Source organism: Gadus morhua, chromosome 7 (assembly GCF_902167405.1).
Source record: "Gadus morhua chromosome 7, gadMor3.0, whole genome shotgun sequence".
In the NCBI taxonomy this organism is placed as follows: domain Eukaryota; kingdom Metazoa; phylum Chordata; class Actinopteri; order Gadiformes; family Gadidae; genus Gadus; species Gadus morhua.
Window position 1 is genome coordinate 21,770,112 of NC_044054.1, and position 5,158 is coordinate 21,775,269.

At 40.7% G+C, this 5,158-nt stretch overlaps 1 non-coding gene across 1 annotated transcript; it reads left to right on the forward strand.

The window, feature by feature from the left end:
- The first annotated feature begins 137 nt into the window (after positions 1-137).
- On the forward strand, positions 138-209 carry trnae-cuc (transfer RNA glutamic acid (anticodon CUC)). The gene has a single exon. It is a non-coding gene; the product is annotated as a tRNA-Glu (tRNA).
- The last annotated feature ends 4,949 nt before the right edge of the window (positions 210-5,158 follow it).

A 5,158-nucleotide genomic window follows, 5' to 3' on the forward strand; every position in this document is an offset into this window, starting at 1 on the left:
ATTCGTATTCGACAAGTAAGGAACATCTCTAACGGCATGAACAGGCAACGAGACTGAATAATACGTCACTACAAACGTTAATAGGAAGGATACCTGACCACCTTCAAATTGCGATTTGAAGCCGGATAACAGCAGCTTCCCTGGTGGTCTAGTGGTTAGGATTCGGCGCTCTCACCGCCGCGGCCCGGGTTCGATTCCCGGTCAGGGAACTCTCCTTTTGTGTAAGCAACTTGTGTGTTCTACTTCTTTCTTAATGTACTGTTCTAATATATATAGATACATTATATTCAAATATTTAAATGACTGAAATCTGACTATAAAAATATGTGACCTATTATATGCTGTTTTAGGGAGCCCAGTAGCCTACAATATATTTGTATCGGTCATAGTTCCCGGATTTGTTAAGGGATAGTTGATTTGCCAAGTACTTGCTTCATATTTTTATACTATTTATTTTAATTATAAATTGAATACATTTCAAGAATGCTGAAATTAAGATATAGGAAATAATCGCTTTTTCCCGCACCATCGTTTGACGGCACTGTGCTCACAATTTATAGAAGGAATTGTGCTGTCACCTAGTGGTCAGAAATGCAAGAATCATGTGAGTAGGCCTACACATTGAATTAATGAAATAAGGAAACAGCCTCAAGTGCTAAATTATAGATCAAGAGATAGGGCCAAGATGCAGTCTGAACAGATGATCGTTCTGTCTCGCAATCTGATGTCTACTCTCCTGATGTCAGTGGTGAGTTGTTGATGGAGCCAGGGCAGCCAGCGTTCGTTGAGCGGCAGCTTGGGCCCTCTTGTGATAATTTGCAAGCTGTAAGCCATCATAGAGATGGGGTGCATGGTAGAGCTGTAGCGACGCGTCGACGTCAAAAATTCGTCGACGTCGAATTTCTTCGTCGACGATTTTCGAGGGCAATGGACAACAACACAGAGAACACAGTTCGCACTTTGCTGAGTCTGTTGCTTAGTTGGATATATGTTTACCGTTTAATGGGAAAGAAGGCTCGTCGCCTTTATTATGTCCGTGGTCGTCGCATGGACTATACGTTATCCAGCTCAGGTTGCGTAGCCGTGCGTGTGCGCGACTGCGCGTTTCGGCTCATTAGCATCTGTACCGTAGCGGCCCGTACCGTAGCAGCACACCTCTCCCAAGTGGCCAAATTGGCCTGGCCTGGCCAGACTGGCCACACTCACACTGGCAGATTTGAGCACGGCTGGCCTTTCATTTTGTATAACAGTGAAACTATTTTATTTTGTGTAAAGCAGAAGGTTTTTTGCTGTGCAAAACTGTTGTTAAATAAAGTATATTAAGAATTTTTTGGTATTTATTTGAGATACATTATGGTTTTTATTAATCGAGCAACAGAAATAGATAACCATCCAATTAGTCATTAGATTAGTCGACTAATTGATGAAATAATCGCCCGATTAATCGTTTAATAAATAATCGTTTACCCCCAGCCCTAGTGCATGGTTTGACAATTACTGGTTGTTCCAGTGGCACAGAGCCGTTTTCAGCACAATAGGCAAGTAGCGGTGCTTAATTGGATTGGAGCCGCCACCAGTAGCCAGTGCAGGGTGCATAGGAGTCGTGTTAGTGTTGGTGAATTTTGGTTGATAGTGAAGAACATCCGTTCTACCGCATTCTGGTTGAGCTGCAGAGGTAAAATGGCACAGGCAGGCGGACCAGCCAGAAGGGGGTGCAGTAGTCTAGATGCAAGATAACAATAGCCTGGAACAAAACCTGATTGGCCTTTTGGGTGAGAGAGGGACGTATGCTCCTGATGTTGAGATGAATAAATCTGCATGAGTCGCTTGCCGTAGCACTGTTGGCAGCGAGGACACCCCGATAACCAGCGTCACACCCAGATTCCTGGCTAGACAGGTTCATATTTATCATAACACAAACCGTCCATAAATGATAAAAAAATAATTTTAGATGGATTTATTCCCCAAGACAATTTACATCCGTGGTAACTTGTGGCTTACCATGCTAGGAAGACCGAAGAGTGTTGTTTTTGTGATCTTTGAGCCTGAGTCTGCATATGATTTCGGATACTTTTCGGTCTCCAATATTTGTGTACAACTTGCTTTTAGTATTGTGTCTCTGTGATCTTGCAGCCCTCCAATGACATATTGCTTGATTCTTCCAAACATATTCTCTGCCCCTTCAGTAATTGCAACAATCCCACCACGACAAAATGCATATCATCATACGTGTTCTGTATGAAAACACTTTAGCATGCGAGAGTAAAGTTAAGGTTGCTATAAAAACTGGAGGGGGGCAATTCCCTATGTCATTCACAAATGCCAGAGCAAATAAAACACAAGGTCACAGATTAGTCTGGTTCCCACGCTAGATGTTTTCTGCATCCTAGTGTGTTTTTTCCCCCATCAACCTATTCCAGAGTCTCAGGGGGACATAGAATACAATACGCCCTTTAGCTACTTATTAAAAGTAATTGGCTGATCTGATTGTAATTCCCAATGTAGGCTATTGAAACAGGATTGTGTAGCTGAATCTTGCTTTTCCAAAATTTGGTTAAACAATGGTTAAGTAAACACAATAAACACAATCCCATCAATGTCAGGCTGTTGCCTGTTTGGTACAGGAGCCCCACGTTCCAATTACCAGCTTGTCAGAAGTGAGGAAACACGTTCTCTTTAATCAAACCAAGAAAACATTAATATACCAACAACGTTGCTGCCTGAAGTCAAGGTCAGCAACAGTTCAGCAATCTGTAATTATTTTCAGTGCTAAGGATATTAGAGTTCTTAGGTACTAAGATGATAATGTTTTATTAACCATTTTTTAATTAAACAATCATGTTTGGGTAATGCATTTACATTGTAGTATCTTACATGGAATTGTAATACATTGTTGTCTCTAGTCAAACAAAAATCCCTGAATTTTGTTGTCCCATTTCATTCAACTGTTGTCTACACAGACACAGACAAACAGACAAAAATAAAGTAATATATGTAGATAAGATTCAAATCCCATTCTGAGGGAACAAATGAAGACCTTCAGTATCCATGAATTTAAAACCCATTTAACCATCCATGGAAACTCACAAAGGCTTGTCCAAGTAAAATTAAACAAATGCAGGCCACTTTTGTAGTCGTGTTAAAGTTAACAGTTAAAGATAACTCTTTCAGTATTTTCTGCAGAAGAATTGACCAGGATCATTCTTTTCAGGAAAAAGCAAGAATAGTATTTATACAGTATAACATCAGTTACTTAGATAATAAATGAACACACAACGACCCCCCTATGCCGGCCTATCCCTGATTTCCATTGACCCACAATGACCTACTGTATGCTCATTGACCTGCACAATAAGGATCAGAACATAGATAAGAGCTTTGTTCCGATGACACCAGCAGTTGCGAACGTACGCTGTCTTTGATGCGGGTGATTCACACAGGTGGGCTGCGAGCTGACGTAGGCCTCATCACGCAGCATGATATAGAAAGCGATACAGTAAGCGATGAATGTGGTGATGGAACGAAAAAGATCAACACTTTCCATTCGGACACGAGGTTTCCTTGGTGGAATATAATACATCCTATTGGGGGAGAATGCGTTTATCACGTATATAATGGACTCCTGTCCTCTGGGACCGCCGGCTTATACACAGATACTCTCCGAGGGACCAGGCGAAAGGATGCAAAGAATCGGGAACCTTGTGTTATTTGTGCCAAGTGATGACATTTCACCAAACAAAAGCCCAGAGACCTGCCCTTTCATGTCTTCAAAGATGCAGAGCCGTTTGTGTGCCATTCAAAGATCCAAAAGATGGCCCAGCCTGACGGCATCCAGTCTAGATTGATTTCATCCCAGATAAAAGACGCTCAGAGCGTGCTTTAGGGCTAGAGAGTGTTCAGCAAGACTCTGGAGACACATCGTCACTTGAGGCATAATGTGATTTGTTGTTTTTCTGACCTTATCCGTGTATTTCAGTTCCCACTTATAGGACAACATATCATGCAATGCTTGATCTGATAAGATGTTTGCATTGTGTTTACGTTCCCTTTGTCAAGGTAGGAGGAACTCGAAGGGCCCCCGTTAATCTTACTTGATACACACAGCCTCATGAGATATGCAGCTGAGGGAAGAGATGGAGTAGAGATACAAAAATAGGTATAGACTGTTCACAAAGCTACTTTGTCAAACTCAATGAATATTTAATAATTATAAAAACCTTAGAGGTACGAATACAGTGCCTCTTGAACAGCTATGTTTATGTAGTCCTATTATAAATTTAGATAGTAACAATATACTAATATCAAACAACAGTGACAGCTTTTTTTCTTGCTGCTCTGTTGCATGGGCATGTTTCTACAGTAGCCCAGAACGAATAAACGGCTCTAGAGATGTCACGTTTTTATGTTTTTATAGACCCATAATTATCACTAATCCTATCTGTAACATGTTTTGATCATTCATCTCAATGGCAGTCGGTGCTAATAGCCAATCTTTACTTGCACTGTGGTATGTCAAAATAATACATACTAAAATATCTGGAGCTTCGCCTGGCCAGCAGTTATTTTGATGTCTATATCCGAGAGAGGGTCAAGCTTTTCGGACACTTATAGTATTATGCCAGTGTGTGGCGCATTTCATACAACATCGCTCATTGTTAAACTCCTACACAGCGATGCTACCAAAAATGTATTACAAATGGGTTGTATCCATGGGAATAACACGCCCCGCCTTCCTAGTACCCTTATCCCAAACATATAAAACCGTGATCTTTAGAGCCGTTAGTCCGGGGAGCCGTTTGTCTAACGTATGTAGATATAAAGATCTTATTCTCAAGGAAGGAAAAAACATTACCTGAGAATTTCTCAATTTCTCATTTCATGGGATTATAAACTAATTAAAACATTATTTTAGATAATATATAACATATCTGTCTTGTCCGTTCTGCTTAAATCTACTACTTATTATAGAAGGAGGAGTAAAATAACCAAAACATAAACCCTACTTCAGTCAGGAGGAGCGAATTACACTAAATCATTTCTGGGGAAAAGTCAAACAAATATGAAGTCCCTCAAAATAACATGAAATCATGAGAGACACACAACTGTACAGCAGTTCAGCAGGTGAGTATTCAGATATGTTCCGGCCCTGCATTTCAGA